General features: G+C 43.8%; 1 protein-coding gene across 1 annotated transcript in view; it reads left to right on the top strand.

Moving 5' to 3' along the window:
- The first annotated feature begins 3,900 nt into the window (after window positions 1–3,900).
- LOC146861488 (zona pellucida-like domain-containing protein 1) overlaps window positions 3,901–25,384 on the top strand; it is a 240,240-nt gene continuing 218,756 nt past the window's right edge. The window contains exon 1 of the mRNA XM_085645813.1: window positions 3,901–4,067. The gene's annotated coding sequence lies outside the window, so the exon portion shown is untranslated. The remainder of the gene's footprint in view (window positions 4,068–25,384) is intronic.

Raw genomic sequence — 25,384 nt, 5'->3', positions numbered from 1 at the left:
GGGAGCACGATCTCCTGGAGACGGAACGCTACCACTATACATAGATCCGTCACTGGGTAATGCACTCTGGGGTGCGGGAGGGGGCCGAGAGACACAGCAGGTATTGAGACAGCTACAAAAATCGTAACCTATTGGTACATCACCCCTCCCCACAGGGGCAACCCGACACGAAGCCCCCGGTGCTGGAGAAGCTGTGGTTTATTGGGTACTTTGACACACCTGCTATGGGAATGTCCCGTCTTAGCAGACTACTGGAAACAGACACTAGACGATATTGACTCCCACTTCGACACCCAAATTCCCCGTTTCCCAGCCTACACTCTCATAGGCCTCCTGAACCCGATCACTTTTCCGCTTAGAGGCAAACAGATGGCCTTAGCACTGGGGGCAGCTCTCCAAAACATTCTGTCCCACTGGGGCACTACAATAGTCCCAACCCGGCTGGGTTGGCTCCACAGGTTATGGAGCATACTTGGAATGGAGAAAATATCTTTATCCCTCATGAATACAACTGTGTCATTCCACGACCTGTGGTAGCCTTTCCTAAAACTGTTAACCTTGGAGTTTATGGAGCTCACATGTCCCAAATACTTGAGAACGCTACGCTTAGCTGACCCACCTCCCAGAGCCGAGGCAGAGGACCACGCACAACAGTAAACCCAACTCATTCAAAGGGTTAGACCCGAATGGTGCCCTGAAGGACTTTGTATCAGATACTGGCTTCGTCAGAAGGGTAGGGAGTAGGGGAGGGAAGGGGAGGGGGTTTTATTTGTTCACTGTAAACCTCTATGGAGAGTAGTCCCGTAGACGGACTATTCCTCGAATGTACAACATATGCTTGTTACATGCCTGTTGTTTTACTGAAACCAATAAAAGAAATCTGAACATAAAATTGGGATCTGATGCTATCCTTGCTGTAGTCAATGTGATTTTCGTGGCAGTGGTTCCTGTCGTGTTTGCAACTGTTGTTGCAGCTGTTGTTGCAACCGTGGTAATGAGTGTGATTGTGGATGCTTTGGCTTCTTTTTGTGCTGCTATTGTGTCTACTGTTGTTACATATTTTTAGACCTGACAGCATTAGAGTGACCTACCCCCAACTTTTTGCCTGCCTCCCTCCTGTATTCTGTACTCGTGTTTGTTGGCTTTGGGACTCTGTGCACTTTACCACTTGTAACCATTGCCAAAGTGCATGTGCTCTCTCTCTCTAAAACATGGTAACCTTGGCTCATACCCAACTGGCATATTCAATTTACTTATAGGTCACTAGTAAAGTACACTGTATGTGCCTAGGGCATGTAAAACAAATGCTACTAGTGGGCCTGCAGCACTGCTTGTGCTACCAACCTAAGTAGCCATCTAACCATGTCTCAGGCCTGCCACTGCAGGGACTGTGTGGGCAGTTTGCTGCTACTTCGGCTTGGCATTTAAAACTGCTTGCCAAGCCATAAACAACCCTTTTATTACACATGAGTCACGCCAAAGGTAGGCCCTAGGTAACTCATTGGGCAGGGTGCTGTGTAAATAAAAGGTAGGACATAATAATAATAAAAAACTTTATTCGGCATTAGTCACAGCCATAAAAGAGACAACGTTAAAATGAAATAAAACATCAGCAACAGGAGCATTTGTTTACTGCATAACACCATGTGCAAAATTCGCAAATTAACAACGTAAACATTAATCACTTCCCCCACCAAAGCACCATCCGCTCTAGATGTTGACACAAAAAGAACCCACTAATGTGATCCTGGGCATGTTCTTCAGAGCCAGCATGAAGTATACAAAAAAACAGACCCCCCTACCTATTTAGTCACGTCTAGAATATCTAGACTTTAGGGCAGCTCTTAAAAAGATAACAACACAGAATAGCGTGTAGGCGTTTGGGAGGAGCTGCAGACACAATAAGGAGACACGGACATGCCTAAAATTAATTTCTTTTAAAAGTGATTTAAGAAACAGACACCTTGGATAGGTAAAATATTTACATTAAAAAAATAAAGTGTAAGGTATCCTGTGGAGACCTGTTGTCGCAGCCACAGGGATCTCTGTACTGGTTCCATCTAAAATGTGTAATTAAAAATCTATCATAAGCATTTTTTAAAATCAATAAATCATTCTCCATTCCCAATACTGATTTTACTAGGACATGCCCTCGAACCACATTTTCCTCCCTTAAAGCCATGGCATGCTTAAAAAATAATTATATCACTCTAAGCTTATCCTGTGATTTCGGTGTGTCACGTGTGTAAAGATAGCTGCTCTCCCTCGGGCCGTGAGGGTATCCTTAACATATTTTAACCATGGGATTTTTAAACCATGATCAAGTGAGAGGCAATCTCAATCACTAATCAATTCAAACCCGCCTCCTGAATTGTCCAGATCTTCACCCAACATAACAATGGTTTAATCGCCACCCAGTCTATTATATACTTTCTGCCTAATTCTTCGTGTACTGTGTACACAGCAATACCCTGGGGCACTTTCAAAATTCTTCTGAGGTATTTATTTTCTGTGGTTTGAAGAGTGTTAGCCACTGCATAACCCCATACCTCACTGCCGTATAGCACACTCGAAATGCAGAAAGAATTATACAATTTTATTATTACCCCCGTTGACCATGTTCCCAGTCTATGTGCATAATTTGCGATTGCTCCCATCGATTTTCTAATCTCTAGCATCGTCCCCTTCTGCAAAAGTTTGAAATTAAGCTTATCATCAAATAACATACCTAAATAAGAAAAGGCCGGGACCTTCACTAACCTCTGAGTACCTACTTTGTAGGTATTGTTCCTTGTGATCTGCTTGCCAATTCCATCATATACAATTTTGACAAGTTCGGTGAGAGGTCCAACCCACTCATGAAGGCCACAAAACCATCTAATAAAACCTGCAAGCTTCTAGGGGTTCGTGCTAGCAATACCGCATCATCTGCGTATAATAAGACTGGAACAGATCTTTGGCCTATTCTGGGGGTATCAGCCTGTAATGCACTGAAGGATGCTTGCTGCCCATTAATATATAATATGAATAAAAATGGGGCCAGTATACACCCCTGTCTTACCCCTCTAGGACATTTAAAAGAATCAGTCACGTTCCCTTCCTGGGTGTATCTAACTATTCTGCAGCACACATAGAAAGGGGAAAATGCCACCAAATATTGTTTTTGTGGCAAAGGTGTCCCTTCCTGCACAAAAACAATCATCCCCGCAACACTGGCACCTTGGGAACATGATGTAAGGGTATCCTAGTTGGTGCACGGCTGCTGTTTGTGCGTTAGTGCAGGGGAGAAGGACAGGAATGCGCCAGGGGCATAACACAGGCCCCTGCAGTGCGGAGGGCCCCCGAGCTGCAGAGGGCCCCCTCAGCACAGTACTCAGGCCTGAGAGCTCTGTATTAAATTCAGAGCAGGCACCCCTCTGTGTACCTTGCGGGGGCCTTTCAACTCTCGTTACACCACTGGAATGCGCTGTATCTTGTCGATGAGGCGCATTCCTGCCCTTTTGTTTTGACATACGTCAGCGCAGCCGGAAACACGCCAGCGCAGCAGGAAGGCTTGCTGCGCTCACGTGCTTCAAAACAAAGTAAACAAGACCCCAATTATTTAATTTCATCTAAAGAAATATATTTTGCGGTGTGAGCTAAATAAAATTGAACAATATTTCCTTTTGGGCATTTTGTGCACGTGTTACTGGTCTCCCAAGTTTGCACAGGACTGGATATTTTTCCCTCAAAGATCTGGAGGGTGGGGGCTATGTAAACTTGTTATAGGTATGTCTGTGTATTGTTTGAGGCCATAACTCCTCCCCGCCCACCTTTCTTACTGGTGAAAATCTCGGAGTGCATGCAGTATACAGTTCATTGCCAGAACAGACTTCCTTTCAGATGCACTCGAGAAGGACACAGGGTGGGGTGTGTTATGAAATCGAACCCCTGTACTAGCCCTGCAGTGGAGTATCGGTTCCCAGGTGGCGAACCCGTCTCCCATCTATAGCTGCAATGTACAGAAGACGCTAGCAAGGGAAGCCAGGCCCAGCCGTGTGACACCCAGGCACCCAGCCTTCCTGCTGGTAACATCTTTGTTTATGCTCGAAATAGCCAATATGTTATGTTTCGGCGCTTACGGTCATTTGCGGCTGTGTTTAGAAAGGGTGTAGTAATGTATAGTGAGCCTGTAGTGTGACAATGCGATGTATTGGGTGTTGTTTGCCAGCCTGTGTGTAAGAGCCGAAAGCAGGAAGTGAGGAGGTTGGGCTCATTCATGCACAGCGAGGTTTGCTCGTCCGCTCCTGTTACCTATATATGGCACCTATAACTTCCTTTGTAGGGCCTGCCCTGTACTGCTGAACTGGTGTGCATTTTAGCCTGCTCCTAAAAAATGCAAGTTAGTGTCCCAACTAGGGGAAATTCGGGAGTTTGCACGAGCGGGGAAGTGGCCTGGTGCTTGCTGCCATCTGTACATGCAAGGTATTGACATGCTAATCCAGGCGTGGTTTCCCCAGTTGGCCCCTTTCTGTGAGCCTTGGCAAATCACTATATGTGTCAGTTTCTTCATTTGTTGAAAATTGTATCGTTTAAACAAAAAAAGTTGACCTTCAGTTTAGTGCTAGATGTAAGGAGCTTGCCACACTGCATTTTATGTCGTCGGGGTGCATGGTGAAACAAAGAACTGGTATGTAGAGGATGCTTTGTTCTAAATGTGAATATAGTATTTACTTTATGTGTTTTTAAAGATGTGTTATTTTGTGTATTGCTGGATAGTATGTGCTTTTGTAATGCACACTATGTGGTCCGACTGAGATTAACCCTATAAAGGGGCTCTCTGTCCTTACCTACAGGATTAATTGTGAAAAGAGCTTTCATTCGTAAGCATGGCTGTACAGACGTCATGAACAAGTGACAAAGAACATAAAGTTGGTGTGTTGTGTTAAAGAGGTGTATTGTTTGCAGTGTCTATGTAGTTTCATGTGCAGTTGCAGGGTTGAAACGGTGTGTTATCCAACTCGGAGTTGTATTAACATTTGTAGACCATTTACAAACCACTCATCTGTGTGCTCTATATTTATGTCGCCAGGACTTATAAATATCCATTTACATAGAATAAAGTAGCCCATATCATATTTTCCAATGTTTTTTCAAGGAAGATATAGAAACATTAAAGCCAATAGGCCACAGCTCTAAAATACCAAACTATTTGCCAATGAGATTTTATGATCTGGCGTGTCTGCGTACCGGTCGCCAAAGAATAATGTGAGAATCACCAGGAGGGAGGTTTTGGCAACACTCACGTTAGCCAGGAGTGCATGTTGTGATTGGGCAGAAGTTGGGGCAATTCCACGAAAAAGTGCTACCCCTGCACCCAGCTGTGGTCATTTTTTAAAATGTATCTAGATGCTTTAGCCTAAACTTTCAGGGGCACACACAGGATATTTTAATGCAGTTAAAATGTCTTACATAACTTTCCCTGTTTGGCAGATCTGCTATATTGAAGATGGTATCCCTGCCTCGCCTCCACTATCATCTTCAAAACCACCCTTTCCAATACCAACCACCTGGTTTCGACAAATGAATGCAATCCTCAGCCACTTCCTGTGGGGTGGGAGCTCAGCACGGGTGGCCCTAAGAACCTGTTTTCAGTCTACATATGGTACCGTGACTCCAGATGTCCAGGCATATCATTCTGCTTCACACATTATTATCCTTAACAACTGGTGGTATGAGGATAGACGAGATCCAGCTTATGCGGTCGACCGTTGGTTAATGGACACTATGTCACTATATACGATCCTATATTGGGGTCCGATGCTCAAAATGTTGCTGCCAACAACTAGGATGGTATTTGTGACTTGGAGGCAAACGCTGCGCAGAAGGGGGTGGCGGGTTAAACTGACAAAGGATACTCCTCTCTGGCACAATGGCCTTCTACCACAGTTATCAATGTCCGGTTTTGGAGGCTGGGAGGCCATCGGCATATCTGTGGTGGGGGTAGTTCTACACGGTCAGACTTTAAAGTCCCTTCAGGAGCTTCAAAAATAATATGACACTCCACTCTTGCAGTTTTATAAATACCTCAAATTAAGCCATGCATTCTCCCCCCACATTGCACACTGGAAGACATACTCTAAATTAATCTTCTTGAGGCTAGTCTTTACGGGGGACTTAGGTGACCACAATATCACCAAGATATACCGAACACTCATGACTAATAGCCCCACCACACTGGACAGAACACATGACCCCTGGCAAAAAGACCTAGGCCCCCTAGATGATGATGACTGGGCAGTGGCTCTGGAGTCCCCGCGTGGCGCTTCTATCGCGGCACGCCTACGACTCATACAATTCAAATACCTCTATCAGGTCTATTTCACTAGACACAGGCTCTGGATGGCCGGACTAGTCAACTCTCCTCTTTGTCTGTGCTGCAAAATCACAGACGGCACTCTCATACATACTGTGTGGCAATGCACGGCGTTCTCAAAGTTCTGGCGAGAGGTGGTCACTTGCCTTTCGGAAGTGTTGGGATGGGATATTCCATATTCACCACGACTGGCCATGCTACATATCACTGAAGGAACAGGGGGCAACAGGTACAAGCGCCATTTACTACTCCTTGGCCTTACATTGGCGAAAAATGATATCGCCAGGGCATGGAAAGACATGTCCCCACCATTAGTTGGGGTGTGCAAGAGGGGGCTTGATTTCTGCATGGGGATAGAGATACCAATATTCATGGTGAGGGGTGCCCCTAGAAACACCCCAAGATTTGGAAGAGGTGGGCGGACTATCGTGGACTATATTTGGAGCCCATTCCCCCTGCACCAACAAGTAGGGAATTGGTGTGATGACAGGATGATGAGAAAAAAATTGAGATATAACTATACAGTCATTTGATTTGGGTGACTGGGAACTACATGTTTTAGACTTTCTATCAGATACATGGCACTGCTGTTTATTGTTTGGGTACCTGTTCAGATATTCTCAGATCTAAACTGTTATATTTTTATATTGCAAATGTTGACATTAACACTGCTACTATGTATATTGTGTTACTGAAAACCCTGGATACACCTGGGCTGTTACGGCTGTTGACAATAACATTTTGTTGAGAAAAAAAAGTCTTTGATAACTAGATAATTTATAGTCTTTTTCTCTGGTAGCAGCACAGATATGAGGAGGGCAATTATTAGCCTACATGGATTTTTAGGTCTGTTTTGGCAGTGCAATTGTCACTTGACCTTTTGTGATCAACAAAAAAGAGCTTTCAAAGTCTTACTGAAGTAGGGGCTTAGACTTCACCCACATGTTGGTTGGTTCCCCCTAAGTACAGGATTAGATTGGACTCAATTTGTGTGCTTTCACTAAAAAGACTGTGGGCCTCATGTAGGTAGCCAAATACCGGTCGGTAACGGCCGATTTTCGGTAAATATGCCGTTACCGACCGGTATTCAGACAAGTGAGATGTAGGAGTCCAAAAACCACTTTTCGGTAAATATGAGGCGGTAAATACCGAATCATATTTACCGAATTCTAAAATACCGAATCAGATTTACCGAATACATAATTAACGATTCGGTAAACATGAAGTGGTAAATATGAAGTGGTAAAATTGAAAATGACATGTAGGAGCACTCGGTAATTAAGAAATCCAGGAAAATCGGTAAATAAGAGTCGGTAATTAACACGGATTGAAAGCAGGTGGTAACCATCAACAATGCATATAGGCAAACCCAAAATGCAACAGCGTGGACAACATGGCCGCCATGTACGTCATTGCAAGGCGCCTACGTCTACAGGCAGCAGGACTGAGGGTGTGGCGACGGGAGGAACAAATCTACAGACAGCGCATCACACTATTCCAGCTGACTGATGCAGAGATACATGAGAGGTACAGGCTACACCCCGAAACCATCATGGACTTAATCAGGGACCTTCACCCACTCCTGGACCAGCCAATAAGAAGGGCGCACGCCATACCCCCACATTGGCGAAAAATGATATCGCCAGGGCATGGAAAGACATGTCCCCACCATTAGTTGGGGTGTGCAAGAGGGGGCTTGATTTCTGCATGGGGATAGAGATACCAATATTCATGGTGAGGGGTGCCCCTAGAAACACCCCAAGATTTGGAAGAGGTGGGCGGACTATCGTGGACTATATTTGGAGCCCATTCCCCCTGCACCAACAAGTAGGGAATTGGTGTGATGACAGGATGATGAGAAAAAAATTGAGATATAACTATACAGTCATTTGATTTGGGTGACTGGGAACTACATGTTTTAGACTTTCTATCAGATACATGGCACTGCTGTTTATTGTTTGGGTACCTGTTCAGATATTCTCAGATCTAAACTGTTATATTTTTATATTGCAAATGTTGACATTAACACTGCTACTATGTATATTGTGTTACTGAAAACCCTGGATACACCTGGGCTGTTACGGCTGTTGACAATAACATTTTGTTGAGAAAAAAAAGTCTTTGATAACTAGATAATTTATAGTCTTTTTCTCTGGTAGCAGCACAGATATGAGGAGGGCAATTATTAGCCTACATGGATTTTTAGGTCTGTTTTGGCAGTGCAATTGTCACTTGACCTTTTGTGATCAACAAAAAAGAGCTTTCAAAGTCTTACTGAAGTAGGGGCTTAGACTTCACCCACATGTTGGTTGGTTCCCCCTAAGTACAGGATTAGATTGGACTCAATTTGTGTGCTTTCACTAAAAAGACTGTGGGCCTCATGTAGGTAGCCAAATACCGGTCGGTAACGGCCGATTTTCGGTAAATATGCCGTTACCGACCGGTATTCAGACAAGTGAGATGTAGGAGTCCAAAAACCACTTTTCGGTAAATATGAGGCGGTAAATACCGAATCATATTTACCGAATTCTAAAATACCGAATCAGATTTACCGAATACATAATTAACGATTCGGTAAACATGAAGTGGTAAATATGAAGTGGTAAAATTGAAAATGACATGTAGGAGCACTCGGTAATTAAGAAATCCAGGAAAATCGGTAAATAAGAGTCGGTAATTAACACGGATTGAAAGCAGGTGGTAACCATCAACAATGCATATAGGCAAACCCAAAATGCAACAGCGTGGACAACATGGCCGCCATGTACGTCATTGCAAGGCGCCTACGTCTACAGGCAGCAGGACTGAGGGTGTGGCGACGGGAGGAACAAATCTACAGACAGCGCATCACACTATTCCAGCTGACTGATGCAGAGATACATGAGAGGTACAGGCTACACCCCGAAACCATCATGGACTTAATCAGGGACCTTCACCCACTCCTGGACCAGCCAATAAGAAGGGCGCACGCCATACCCCCACATGTGCAGGTGCTCTGCAGCCTACATCTGTTGGCATCCGGCAGTTATCAGGTGGTGATAGCTGCGGTGGGTGGGGTATCCCAGAGTTGCCTGTCACGTTTCTTCAGGAAGTTCCTGGATGCCATGATGCAGAGAATGCACCACTACATAAGCTTCCCAAACACACAGGCTGCACTGCAGAAAACAAAAACAGACTTTTATCACATGGCACAGTTCCCCCATGTCATCGGCTGTATTGATGGTACACACATCCCAATCTGTCCACCAGCTGATACAGAGCACATCTACAGGAACAGGAAGTCCACCCACTCCATCAATGTGCAGGTGATCTGTAATGCAGGGAACATCATCACAGATATTGTTGCAAAGTTTCCTGGGAGCACCCACGACTCTTACATCTTCCAGAATAGTGGGATCTACACACGACTGAGTGCCGGAGAATTCGGAGAGGGATACCTGCTAGGTAAGTAACAGTGACGCCCCTTGAAACCTGCAAATCATAGTGTATAGAGGCATGTTACTGATGGTTCCCTTTTACTCATCCAGGCGACAGTGCATATGCATGCCGGTCATTCATCCTCACTCCCTACCTACACCCAGCAACCCAGAGTGAGAGACGATACAACGTGGCACATAAAACAACACGCAATGTGGTGGAGCGCACGTTTGGACTACTGAAGAGCAGGTTCCGCTGCCTGCACAAGAGCGGAGGCGCACGCCAGTACAAACCCATCACCTGCTGCAAGATTATTGCCACTTGTGCAATGCTGCACAACCTTGCCACGAAAAAAGGTACAGATGTGGAACTAACATATTTTGAGGACAACGAGGATGAGTCAGGCCAGCCAGAGGGCAATGCAGCTAGAGTGCCAACTGCAATCGATGGGAGAGAGAGACGGGCAGAGATCACATGCAACTATTTCTGAGTAAGTGAGGGGACACAGCGAGTTGTGAGAAGTCCTGACGTAGTTTTAATGTGGCACCACGCCATGAACACATGAACAGGCCAATCAGGCAATATACCATCTATACAAGGAGTATGTCCAGGGTTACGTCACCCAATGGGAAGTGGCTTAGCAGGGCTACATCAATGTTTGCGCATACGCGCTGCAGTGGTGGATTGCACGGCCTGTGCATCCTCACTAGAGCCAACCCCAAGCCGCCTGCTGCTCCTGCGTGCTTCTGGGACGGGGGGTGTGATGCTGCTGCTGGTGTCGATGCTCTCCGCAGCATCCCCTGCAGCAGTTGTCGACGCCTGACTAGTCAATAGCACCCCTAGTGCACTTGTCACCTGCACCATCCCCCGAGACAGGTCGCTGCAGCACTGTGTTAGGCCCTCCTGCATCGTCACAGAGCGCCGGCACAGTAGAGAAGTCGCAGTTGCCAGACGGTTGAGTGCCCTGCTGGTAGTGTCCCTTCTCTGGCGTTCCCGGCGCCGTGCTTCGATGTCAGCATCTAATTTGCTGCACAACTGCTGGATTGACTGGGACATGTCCCGAATGCCCGCAGCCATGCCGCTAATGTTACTGTCCATGTTGACTAATGTTGTCCTCATCACCCGCATGTGCCTCTGGACTGACATGACTGCCTTTGATTGCAGGCGCTGTTGCTTCAACATTTGGCCCTCGAGACCCAAGAAGACACCATGGCCGTCAGTGGGTGCTGGTGGACTCTGGACACGCGACCTGCGGCGCCCTCTTGCTCCCGTCTGTGCTGCCTGTGAGATGTGGGGCACAGTGGCATGGCTCCCTTCCTGGGGCCCGGTGCGGTCTTCTGGGCCCATGCTGTCGTCTGACGAGGTGTCTAAGGCTCGTAGCCTGGCTGCTGGACGCCTCCTCATTCTCACACCTGCAAGCGGAGATGTGGCCGGTGATTCGAACATGAGTGGCGATGCTGGCTCTGGTTGTGGTGATGCTGGCTCTGGTTGTGGTGATGCTGGCTCTCGGTGAGGTGATGCTGGCTCTGGGTGCGGCGAGGCTGGCTGTGTTGGTGGTGCGGCTGCCAGTGGGCCTGCTCCCTGGTCTGAACTTGTGCTGGCTAGAGGTGATACTTGTGGCCGGTGTGCCGTCTCTCCTGCAGCATGCCCTGTCCTGCATGATGTCACATCTGTGGACAGAAATACAACATTGGCTCAGTGTCCCCGAAGGGCTGCATTGCAAGCGTCACAATAACACATTTCACATTCCAATATGTCCTCTGTCTCCTTGTGCCTCGAGTGCGTGACATGCCTTGTTGCCCTGTAACATTTACGGCATGGTTAGTGTTGCCCTGACTACATCTCCCGGAATGCATTGCCTGTCTGCACTGACACGTGTGGACTGCAGTGTGATTCTCGTTTCACAATGGGGGATGTGGGATAGGGGTGGGGGGGGCTACATTGCTGTGCTTTCGTCTTACCTTGGTGTGTTGCGGCTCTGGCAGAGCTGTCGGCGTCCCCAAGACCCACGACGCTCTCCTGCTGGATTGTGGCCGCCACCAGCTCCTCCAGTTCGGTGAGGGCAGGTGCCCTGTTGGTTCCACCTCCGGTCTGGCTGGCCTCCTTCTGGATGTCGCCCATCTTCCTCTTGGTTACAATCCTCAGGTCATACCAGCGCTTTTTGAGGACCTCAATGTCCCTGTGGGTCACTCCCACAGCATTGACCTGCGCCTGGATGGCCAGCCATATGTTGCGCTTTTCCGCCTCAGGCACTTGCAGGGATTGCCTTCCAAACAGCTTCTGGTGCTGCTTCACCACCTCCTCCACCAGCACCTGGAGTTCCTTGGGGCTAAATTTCAGCTTCCTCCTCCTTTCCCCTCCGTCTTTCTGTGTTCTCTGGCTGGACATGCTGTTCGTTTACCCGCTCGCACATGCAACGGCTCCCTGCCTCTCCTCTGCACTCCAAGCCTCTCCAGGGTCGGCTAATTATGTACACCTGCCTGGGTGTGGCCACTTCGGCTAATTATGTACACCTGCCTGGGTGTGGGCACTTCCTGGTTGGGTGGGCTGTCGTTGCACAGGATTAGCTGTTTCGTCAAGTCATGTGATTTTATTTACCGAATCCGTACATTCCGATTCGGTATTTTCCGATTCGGTAAATTCCACCTCGGTATTTTCCGATTCGGTAAATACCACCTCGGTATTTTCCGATTCGGTAAATACCACCTCGGTATTTACCGATTCGGTGAATTCCGATTCGTGATTACCGAATGTTACCGAATCGGTAACAGTTACCGAATTTTTACCTACATATAACTTACCGATTCTAATTTACCGATTCGGTACGGCTCGGTATTTAAGAACCGGTAAAATTTATTTACCTACATGAGGCCCTGTATGTGTTGAACTTTTTGACTTGTGGCAAAGTTTATACTCGATGGGGGCAGCACTGAGTTGGTTGTGGTGGCAAGCTCATGATCTTTGCTATAAGCCAAATGTGTTTATTACGAAATGTAATGATAAAGGCACCAGACCTGACGTACTTGTGAAATTAATATGTTAATGTCAATGGGTATTTAATGGTGGATTGTTATTTCTCGGAATCAAAGCCAAAAGAAGGGTTTTTTGCTACATGGAATCTCAGAGATTAACTTAGTAGGCAAGGGTTTTGGTGTTGCTTGCTCCCTCTGACAAAGCATGAGCACAGAACATATGCACAGTGGGCATCATGGTTAAGCTCTGATAGGAGAGATACTGTTTTGCTTTGCTCACTGTCATTTTGTATTCATTTGCAATTTTATGACTGTATGCTTGATTATTGCCCTGTTGGAAAGATTATGCTCAGGACAGTAGCCCATTGTTGATTATGGTGTCAAGCCAAAAATAACAGCCATGGGCTTGAGTTGTAGCCAGGATAATGGTATGCCTGATGCCAAACGTCTGGCCTGTTTATTGTGAAAAGTGAATTAAAAAGGTAGTAGGCCTGGTTTAATTATTTTGGAAAGCATATAGTAAACCGAATAGGCCTCCAATAGTGCATTGTTGGCATATTATCTTGTAGACTGTGGAAAGGTATTTAGTTAAATGCAATCTCACATATTACCATCGTAGGCAAGGGTAATGGTGCCGTTCACCTACTGTGACAAACCCTAGGAGCAGAATTTCACAGTGACGATTCTTACTAGGGCCTATTGAGAGGGGCTGTATATCGTTTTGCTAACTGTAATTTTGTACATATTTGTAATTTTATTAATGTTTGACTGGTGGTTGCCAGCTCCTCACAGTTCCGTAGGCTTGGGTTGTTTATAGTGTCAAGTCATTAGAAAAGGATTGAGTCCTTATCAGTTCACTGGGAAAATGTTATTTCAGATTCCGTAGGTGTGATCTGTTTAGGATAAAAAGTTATGACAAAGCAAGTAGGCCTTACTCAATTATTGTGAAAACTATGTGTTGAAGGCAAGCAGCTTTTAAGGGTTATTACACTGAGCTAAAGCCAGCATGCAGGCATTTGGTACTTGGAATCTCTTGTTTACTGAAATAGACAAGGAATTTCTTGCTGGTGATCCCCCTGAACAAACCATTGGGATAAACAATTGACACTATGTTAATGTTTATTAGGCTCTATTAGTAGGGATTTTCTATTGTTTTGACAAATATATTTAATTTATATTTTAAATTATTACTGTATACCTCATTGTTGCCATGCAGAAAGCCTTATGAACCAACACAGTAGGTCTAAGTTAGTTATTGTGATGAGCCAGCGATAAAATTCATGGGCTTGATTGTTTATAAAGAGTTACGAGAAAGGCAGCTGGCCTGACATATTATAGCCTTATAGCCTGCCGTAGCGGGCTATACCGGCTATTAAAGGCCCCCTGCAGCGTTAAAGGCCCGAGCCGAAGGCGAGGGACTTTAATAAAAGCAGCGGGACTTTAATAGCAGTTTAGCCCTGCTACGAAGGGCTATAAGGCTATTAGAACATTCTGCCACTAGAGGGCAGAATGTTCTAACAAATTAAACAAAGGCTTCTCGAAGCTCGAGGGGATTTAAATCCCCTTGGGCTTCGAGAGGCTTTTGTAAAACATTGGAATGTTGCTCTGCAGGCCTTTACCGGCCCGTAGAAGCAGGGAGCACTCCATTGTCTACAATGGAGTGCTCCACATTCCAATGTTCTAATAGTTGTGAAAAACATATGTTAAAGTCTATAGGCACTTAAGGGTAGGTGGTTACTTCTCTGTATTAGAGCCTACCGATAGATATTTGGTTACATGGAATCTCACAGATTACCATGGTAAGCAAGCATTTGCGAGCTGATTACTTCCTCTGAGAAAACGTGGATATAGAAGATTTTTACTGTCGAAATCCATGGTAGGCCATCTTAGAAAAGATAATATTTTGCTTTGTTAGTTGTAATTTTGTATACTTTGTAATTGTATAACTGTAAGCCTGATGGTTGCCTTGTGGGAAAGTTTATGCTCAGTATAGGAGGCGTCAGTTCACCAAGGTGCTAAGCCATTGATACCAGCTATAGCCCGATTGGTTCCCTGGTAAAAATATTTCTGTTGCCATAGGCCCAATCTTGATTGTCAAAAGCATATGTTAAAAGTCAACAGGTATTTTACAGGTGGATTTTTATTTCTTTGCAATAAAGTGTACATACAGGTATTTTATTGCAGGAACTGTCAAATTACCCTTGCAGGGAATGCTTTTGGTGTTGGTTACTGCCTCTGGCAAAACTTTGGGGAAGAAGATTTGCTCTGTAATAATTTGTGATAGAATCTCTTCTTAGATGTCTGTCAGGATCTTCTATTATTTTTTTTATAATGCATACACCCATATTGAAAAATATATATCCATATAGATGCACAGAGAGCCTTTGGGTCCAGTCTGTCTGCAACAGGTCTATCTGGGTTTCATTTACACTCTGCGTTCATCCATGACAGCAAACTGCATTGGTCTGCAACAGTCATTGCGTCTGTTGCCCTATGAACTATGGCATTTTCGGATCACATATGTGCATTCTCCTGAAAATGAGTGCACTTCAGGGCATGTTGGTAAGTCTTTTAGTTTTGTAGTTTCTCCTTTATTTGTTCCCCTTTCATTTCTTTGCTTCAACTCTTTTTATTTTAATGTTTCTTATGAGGTCACTACAGCTCTCCAGGCAGTGCTAATATTTGCTTACATGCCACTCATTTCATGTGCAGGGCGCCACATTCCACATGGCCACTTCCTCTCAACCAGGAGATCCATATGGAATTATGTTGTCCATAGTGTATTGTTTTACCATTCCAAGATGGCCAACATGTTGGTTCTATATGTGGCTATGCTTGAATTTTAAAACAACAAAAGACTACCTACAATACCTTTGTAAGGTAAGCACCTGCTGCTATGTTTAGTTTGGTATAGCAAACGTATGCCTGCTGTGTTTAGAAGGCAGCATGTTTCCTTTCTTTTACATATATTCTTTTGATATATCGGGCATGTGTCGTTGAGTTTGTGTGTGCTTAGTTGCATTTGTGTCGGACAGTAAATGGAAGGATGAGTCAGAGGATTGATGAATGGATACGCGAGTGCAAAATGAGAGAGAGAGTGTGTGTATTATGACTTTTTGAGTGTCTACACTCATCAGTGCAGAAAAAGCACATTCCTCCATAAACCTGATCAATTGGCATTGCCAGAGCTGGTTTCTGATGGCATGTGTGTGCATGAATCACAATGCATGTTCATATATGGCTAACAATCTTGGAATGGGTTTTCTGTTAAAGATGTGCAGGTATGCATGCGTAATAATGAAGGTGGCCATTTTAAATTTACTCATCTAACATGGTGGACACCCACGTTAGACTGGTAAGTTAAAAAGAAAAAAGTTGAACATTTCATTCAAAGTTTGAAAAAGTGAGTGAGTGGCCCTTCATCACTTGGCCCTGAAGCTGCTGGCGCCTTGGGAAAACAAATGATATGAAATAAAAGTTTTAATCTGGTGTCAGACCCTGTTTGGGGGGATATTGGGCAAGCATGGGCCACTGCTCCTCAATCGTTGGGGATGAGGTCCACTGTCTCTGATGTCCTGGGATCCCTTCGACTGTGCTCTGGAAACATTTCTAAGTACAACCCCTTCAGCATTTGATTCTCAGTGGCAGCAATGGTGAGCAGCCATAGTACTCCCAGGCATGGTGTGGGTGCCTGACCTCAAGGCTCAGCAATAACACAACAGCACAATAACCAATTGTCCATTGCAGTGCTTTACTTTGAAGAAAGAAATACACTTCAATGTACACCAGAACAAAAGGCTACACACACAGTATATATAAGGTAAAAGTTAGTGTCTTGGACATTGATATTGTGCTGTGCCTCTAATCATCACCTCTGCCTGGCCCTCCTCTTTCTCTGTCCTAGTTTGGTCTCTCCTGGGATTAAGGCAATATCATGATTATGATTCAGATGCAGATTGTTCCCTTTATTGCAAGTTTTGCTCAGTGTCTCAAAGTTAAATTGATCAGTTCTCTCTTACATTCAGTTGCTCAGTTCTTACCACACCTGCTCCTTCCAGCTGGGAGGAAAAACAACAGACCGGCATCTCCGACAGGTTCTTGGACTGTGGTTGCCCACTTGGCACATGTGTCCTCGGTGATGATAGTGCTGCGTGTCACTGATGACGTAGGCAGCAGTCTTACAGGCAGGGATGCCTGTCCCTATTGAAGACTTTAACACCCATTGAATAGGTGGACAGGGCCCTGGGATTCGTTCATCCGGGCATGGGACGATCTTCTCCATGCTGATCTTTAGGCAAAACAGCAGTACATTGTCCTAAAAAATTCTGGGCAATGCTAATTAGTTAAGGCTTTTTCTTCTGGGTACTATGGCATATACAGGTCGCACTTATTCTGGGCACTACAGCTTAGCACAAGCCAGACTGGACTCGAATCACAGCCGGACTTGGGGATCTTCAGGGCACGTCATCACAGTTCTCACCAGGAACCATTATTGTAGAGACTGCAACAAGGACAGGGATACACAGCTCACTCTCCACATTCCTCCTATGCTGTAAGTCCCTCCAGAACTAGGATAATGCTGCTCCTTGCTCCTCCAGGACAGGTACTCCTTTTGCAGGGTTGTCAGACTCCTTTTCTCTCTCAGCAAACTGAATGGCTTCTAGGTTGTGTCACAAAAGGCATGCAGTCCCTCCTGCAAGGGGTTGACCCAGGTTATTTCCCCTCACAACTCAGAAGCTGGCTTTAAGGTAGACACCAGGTCAGGTTGTTCAGCAGCCCTCTGTGTACACTGCAGAGCATTCACTTCCTTGGTCACAGAGAACCCGGAACCAGAACCACAAGCAGGGTCCCACTTTTATACAGTGTGAATCTACTGTCTGCACTTTCAGAACCAGTTTGGGAAGGTTATCCTTTCAAGGGTTCCATCTGGGCCGCTCTCCAGACACAGCCTTTCTGTGCAGAGAGGCTTCTCACGGCATGCTTGCTTACAGCCAACAGCACCCGCTACGGAGACACAAAGTGATTTGAGTTTTCTGCACCTGGATGTCACTGGACTAAGTTAAAGAGTGATCAGTGAAAGCCAAAAGACAGAGTCTGCAGTTTGACAATTCACCTCTATCATCCATCAAATGGCAGTGCTCCAGGAAGACTAATCATTTGCCCTTGTCCAACAAAAGGGCTAATTAATTTCTACAAGCTCCTTATTTGCCCTTTCCTCCCTTCATGGTCTAGGTCTCCTTTCCCCAGCTTTAAAATAGTCAGCAATATACGTCCACTGTCAGGAAAACAACCTCACCTCTAATCTTGTCCAAAAGACCAGGCCAGGGTTATCCAAAATGGATTCCACAGACCTTCATCATTCTTGTTCACTCACACACCATGTCTGAATCACTCAGGTTATACACACAACATATAGATGGGCTGTTACTGCCAGGAGTCGAATAAGTGCATAGAAGCAAAACCTTACATTAGTGGGCCAGTAGGCTTTCACTTCAGTGACACAGATTAAAAGGTCTAGTAACAAGCCACAGATTCATAAATCATGGTGCGCTGCCACCAACTTTCAATGTGCCAAACCCATGACAGGGACAATAGTTCACTATCAATAATGGTGCCCTTGGTGCAACCCTCCATGTCACAGGACAGGTCCAGGATGTCACTTATATCAAGGGAGAGGCCTAGGCTTTTGTGCTTACAATAGATTAGGGTGCCCCAGAGCCATAATCAAACACCACCATACCAGATACATGCTGTGAGGCACCCAGGGCCAGAAAATATGACTGTACTCGATGCAGTTGACAGCCCCATCCCAACAAGTGGTATGGGTAGCAAAGAAGACAGCATTGGACGTAAGGAAGAAGGATGATGAAAGAGTGAGTGGATGAACAGCACTTTACAAAAACACATGGAGAAGGATGGGAAATTGGGTAGGCGAGACCTAAAAGCAAGCATTGGCAAAGCCACTAGGTCTTACCTATGCAAGATTTGTTAGCTTTGTCAATGTTTTTAGCCATGTTGCTCAGCAGCACAGCCGCTGTGCAACATAAAGAACATAAAAGTGGTATGACACGGACAATGCTGGCAGCATCACAGCACTTTTCACATGTTAAACAGTCTCCCCCACCCCCATCCCACAGGAGTGTTGTTGAATGACTCAGAATCATTCAACCAGTGCAAACTGGTGGCTGTAGAGGATTTAGCTCCCTTATCCGGACCCATGAGAAGATGTGCTGCCCCTTCAGCACCTTGGTTCACGCCCTCACTTGCAAAAGAAAAGCTTCCTTGTAAACAATTAGAGCTTAAATGGTGATTGGCCTATAGACCGGACAATTGATTCTAATTTCAAACTGCCCTGAAAATCTACCACAAATCAATAAGAGAGGCAAAAAAGACGTTTTATACTTCTAAGGTTGAGCTTACTAATTTTGATCCTAAGAAGATTCATCAAATTTCAAAAGCCTTTCTTCAGCCTAAATCCTTGTCGAGAGAGATTCCTCCATCCCGGTTGTTGTGTGACAAATTGTCTAAATTCTTCGAAGAGAAAATTGAAAAATCCAAAAAGGCCTTGTACAAATCATACCTGAGATTAGTCATCCTTTGCAGGCAACTCATGAGTTTTTCCTTAGCGGGCTTTCGGCCCATCACCCTTTTACAATCCGAGCGGGCTACTCTCACCTGGCCGCGAGACCCCTGCCAGCCTGCTGTTCTCCACAAGGCTATTGAAGTGTTCATTCCGGTCATTAACTACATTTTGAACAATTCTCTGTCTTGGGGAGTAGTACCAGAGCTCTGGAAAGTGGCAGTGGTAAGACCCCTTTAAAAAACAAACGCAGGCTGACCCTTCAATCGTGACAAATTTCTGGCCTATATCGCTTCTTGCTGTACTTACTAAAATTCTGGAAAAACTAGTAAATGAACAACTGATGACTTTTCTAAAAAAAAATCGAAGGCTCTTTATCCCTGTCAATCTAGTTTTAGACCTAGACACTCTACGGAATCAGCCTTGCTGGAGGTCTCCAAGACTATAAAGATGACGCTGGATGGTGAACATAATACTTTACTGATCCTGTTAGATCTTTCAGCAGCACTGAATGTTATCGCTCATTCAATACTCCTTCAGTATCTCTTGCAAATTGGGATGATCGGCAATGCCTGGTCATGGTTCCGATCTTTTTTTACAAACAAGATACAAATGATATCCATTGGGCAGTTCTCATCTGAGGAGAAAACCTTATCCTCGTTGTTTAAGTGTATATGGCCACTCTCATATCAGTGATTAGCTCATTTGGTATTTCGGCAGCTTCTTATGCTCATGATACCTAAATGATATTATCACTTCATGGAAGCTCCTTTGGGTCAGAGTTGAACTTCAGAAACTGCTTCACGGGCATTATTTATTGGATGGAAAAAAGCACTTGAAATGCAACATAGATAAAACCGAAATACTCCTATGTGTGAAACACAATTGTTCTCCCTGAAGGTTTGGTGGCCTGACTCTGCCTCTCGCCCTAGTAGAGGTGGCCGGAAGCCTTGGAGTTAAACATGACAATGTTCTGTCCTTTCGGCCACAAGTACTGTCAGTGGCAGGAATGGGCTTTTCTCTGATTAAATCTTTAAAACAATTCCTCTTCTTGGCTGCCAGGAAACCAGTGGTCTTTGCACTCATAGCATCAAGGCTGGACCACTGTGACAGCCTTGACTTAAGAGTTTCCAAACAGCTTCTTCATAAGTTACAGGTTGTGCAAAACTCAGCAGCTAAGACAGTGCTGAGACTTCCCAGGAATAGTTCTGCTTCTAAAGAACTTAGGGGCATATGTATCAAAATCTCCATTTGCGAATCTCAAATAGCGATTTTTTGAGAATCGCTATTTGAGAATTGCAAAACGGGATGTATTTAAAAATTCGCACATATTTTGCGAATTCTTAATATTCCTTAATTGCGATTAGCAAATTGCAAAATCGCAATTAAGGAATACCTTCCCATTCATTCCTATGGGCCAGGAGGCCCATAGGAATGAATGGGAAGTCATTCTCAAATTGCGAATCGCAATTTGCTAATCGCAAATTGAGAATAATTTAAAAGGTGCAAGGGTGTCATGATGACACCCTGATGCACCCCAGAAATGAGCATGTGTGCGCATATGGCGCACATACATGCCCTAAGGGCATGTATGTGTGCCACATGGCACTTTGAAAAATGCCAAAAAGTGCATTTTTCAAAGAAATTGCAAATTACCACCAACTTGAAGTTGGTGGTAATTTGCGATTTCTTAAGGAGAAATCGCACAACTTGAGTGCGTGTTACATAGCATTTAAGGAATCGCAATTTGCGATTCCTTAAATGCTTACGCAAAATTAAGGAATCGCAAAATTAGCGATTCCTTAATAATGCGATGCGAAAATGGCTCATACATCTCATTTTGCGATTTTGTATTCGCAAACGCTGTTTTTTTGCGAATCGCAGCGTTTGCGAATACAAAATCGTTTGATACATATGCCCCTTAGAGAATTGCACTGGCTGCCTATCCATAGAGAGTTCTTTTTAAATCATTGGTCTTCGTGTTTATGGCTTTTCATGACAGGGATCCGAAATATCAATCTAATGGTTTCTTGCAGTATAGGCCTATCAGAACCCTGAGATCATCTCATTCCAGTCTGTTGACTGCTTCCCCCTTAAGATTGAAGTAAATCAGTGGAAAATCCTTCGCCCCTCTAGGTGCTAAAGCCTGAAACCCACTTCTGGCTCCTCTTCTACTATAACCAATGAAGCCAGCTTTAAGAAGAACCTCAAAACATGCCTGTTCTCGGCACCTAAAGACTTATGTCATGGTTTATTCTAACTCGCTTCTTCAATTCTCTCTCCTGCATTGGACTATGTAAACAGGATATGCATACAAAATTAGCACCAGGATGCTGGGTTTGAGTGGTTGTGCACTTTATGAGTTCATTCATCCCAACGCCCCTCCCAAGCGAGAGTGCTGTCAACGGCTCGACCTAATGAGTTCCATCACTCAACAGAGGAAAGAGGCCATAGGTCACAAAAGTCCCAGATTGATGCCATATGCTTTTCATTCTTGTGTCTTGCTTGCTCTGAGGCAAGACATAATCTGGTTCAACAAACAAAGAATATACGTGGTATATTTACTCTGGAAATGAAGACCCCTGTCTGCAACATATTACAAACTTGTTTTAGCCAATTTATTGTAAATTAGTTTTACAACCAGCTTTCTGCTATTCAAGGTATGATAGATGTGGTAAGAGCGTAATTTACTGCGCAGAATTCCTTTAAACTAATATGCAAACAGATCATAATAAAGTACTACTTATCGATTACTGACGATTACAAATTTAGAAAGAGATTTATCAGAAATGATTCGTAAAAGGTCGTTTCTTTAACTGTGATACTGTTCGCACTGTCTGCTGGCTAAAAGAAATGTATTTTGTTTCAAATAGGAAAATACATGTTTAATTTATTTGGTAATATATTAGGAATACCGTGGAAGACAAATACAAATGCAGACATAATATTTTATATATTTTTTTAAAATATAGTCGATTAAATCATCGATTACCGATTGAGTGTCTACAATAAAATGAAAAAACACATATTATTCAGTAAGCAGGGTATTAATAAAGGCATTTTTTGTTGTTTTAAGGAGAACCTTTGTATGTTCAAGTGAAAGACTTTGCAGATGCTATCAGGTTTCGTTTCCCAGTTATTAGAGAATTCTGATTAAATAAAGGACCACGATAAAGCTGCCCATTGTGAGCTATGCTCTTCCAAATGCATTGAGGTGTTTCACACTAATTAGATTGTGAGAAGGAAACTAGATAAGAAGGCATCTCAGCGAATGAACTCGATAGTTCATGGGAAATTATATAATTTCTGTAAATTATGGGAAATAATTCACGGGTATGACATAATCATTGTGTAAGCTGGGTTTTAGAATCACAGCCTTTTCTTCACAGAAAACATAGCCAACCATTTAAAATAAGGTTAGATTGCATGGGTTTCTGCAATCCCTGTATAAAACAAACACCCGTCTCTAATTTCTTAATAATAGGTAACTTGCGATGCACCCAGTCGCCTATTATAAAGAAATGACGTAAGAACTTAAGTGTAATGACTTATTACAGTTGAGTACTGACCTCACAGTACCTGCTGCCAGCAGCCAAGAGGAAAGACTGGTCAGGTCACAGAGCATAATTAAAGCAGCTGTTTAAAGAACGAAAACAATGTTTAAAGAACAAAAGCAAAATGCGCCTTTTCTTTTTTCTGCTCCGTTTTTCTAGCTGTACAGTGGCTAGAAGAAAATAAATATTTATGGAAACATTTTTATGTTTTGCACTGCTTAGGTAATCATAGAAAAGACTGCATGTTTCTACACTTTCTGAGCTACTGCACCTCATGGAATCTAATATCTTCTTGCAACAAATATCTAACAACTTTGTTGATGTGTTTAATTTTGTGTTGGATTTATTTTTCTTGTTTGCAAATATGCTCTCTCTTGCATATGAAAGAGCTACAAACCAATTATTTAGGTGGTTTGGGGAAAGGTGATGGTGTGACCATGTATTATAAGGGATAAATTACCCACTGCCCCTCATTATAAGGATATTGCAAGCCACCTTGGAGTTCCATAGCTTTATAAAGGAACTCGCTCTTTGACCTCGTTCCTCTTTATGGTCATGGAGCTCCAATGGGACTTGCAATATCCTTATAATCTACAGCAGGGGGTACTGTCTCCTATATATAATATACAGGTACCCATTTCTATATTTTGTTAATTAACTATACACACCAATAGTCTTTACAGATTGCACTGAATTACATGTCAGCACTTGCATAATATAGGTCATTTTAGTGCACTCAGTGGTACTCATTGACCAGATTCATATGTGTGACCCGCATATTACACAAATATTTGTTTGTTGAGTGCTCATCATAATGAGCAATGTTTCCATTATTTTATACACTGTAATCAAGCATATGTTCACAAGCAACTAGTAATGTTACAATAAGGAAAAGAGATTATATGAGTTCACTTTCCACCCAGTTTTATTCCTTTATTCCATTCCTTAGAATTCATGGTGGTCCTGTGTTTTAAAAAAAAAACTTTCCAAATGTTGAGGCCATGATTTACACTGAAGAGAACTCTGCTGTCCTCCATGGTTTACACATGTGTACTTATGGACGCTGATAGTTCAACCATGTATTGACCACCTTACTTGACTATTGTGCATGGCACATTCATTATTCAGTATCATGGATTGTGTCTGGGTACAGGTTAATGTATAGAATTGGCAAGTTTCATAGCGTTAATGATGATAAAGTTCAATGTCAGCTATGTGGGCTGGTGTATGTGCAATTTAAGAGAATGTTTTACAAAACATTTCAGGGAGACAATATGAAAGAATCATAGTTTGCTATGGAATATGCTATGCCATATGTTCACTTAATCTTCAATCAGAATTCTTTATCAACATCTTTGCTTTGGTTTTCAAAACTAGGGGCACATGTGAATTTAGTTGTACCCTTTAGGATATGAACTAAAGTGTTTTTATTAGGTAATCTGACCTTCACCTTTTAGCCTTACATTCAGAGCACAGGCATAATCCTACATTTAACATTTCGCCTTGGTAATTAGTGGTAGCAGTGCACTGAGGGGAATAAGCTGCTATGATTGAGACAAAACAGCAAGAATCTGTGGTATTTTGCTTTGGAAAATTAAGTAGAGTGCCCATCAACCCCTTAAAAATCGTCATTGCTTTAATATTTCAGGACTGAAAACACTGTTTAACAATGCCTCTAAATTAGAAGGAGTGTATCCACATTTTGTTAGCATATGATATTTGATCAATGTGGTCATTGATTTTTGGTTCCTCTTGCCAGAAATTATAACATCATCTTTGTGGCTTCAGTCATGTTCATGTCCCCGATCCCAATATACTAGTGAGGGGAGTGGGAAGAATTTAAGGTCTACAATACATCCTCCTTAGAACATCACAAAACAAAGAGTAAGGTGAGCCGGTACAGAAAAGGACTCATAGAACATATATTATTGCACTTTGTGATTGTCCTTATTTGGATGGGAACCCAGTGACGAAGGATGCCCCCAATGGTGGGTGAGGGTTGCAAGTCCTAAACAGGGACTTCCTCAGAGTGGATAATAAACTTTCTTCATGGCCTTTTCTGTAGAAGTTCAACTTTTCAATTGTTTTGTCATGTAGCAGAGCTTCCAAGTTAATTTATATGTGGAACCTCACTGCTGTTCCCTACTTATTGACACTTTCGCATGTGCTCACAGCCTAGTGGTGAAGGATACAGTTGTCTGGTCGCAAGCCGCAATATAACGTGTTTAAATGGTGTCAAGGACCACCAGTTAATAGGCCTTGGAAAACTAATATGCTTTGTAAGTTCACTCTGTCCAATTCACACCAAAATTGGAACTAAGATCTACTAAACAGTGGCGGCCGGCACAGGTAAGAGCGGGGAGGCGGGGCAGGTTTGGGAGGAAGTTGACAGATGACAGGTTAGATAAAATTAAATTAGAAAATAAATATAACCACTTACCTTGCACCTGCCACTGCAACTAAAGACCTCCCAGACACACCACAAGGTCTGACCTGTCAACTCAAA

Source organism: Triturus cristatus, chromosome 3_1 (genome assembly GCF_964204655.1).
Source record: "Triturus cristatus chromosome 3_1, aTriCri1.1, whole genome shotgun sequence".
Lineage (NCBI taxonomy): Eukaryota > Metazoa > Chordata > Amphibia > Caudata > Salamandridae > Triturus > Triturus cristatus.
Note: the sequence above shows the minus strand (reverse complement) of the source record. Positions and strands in the feature narration are given on the sequence as shown.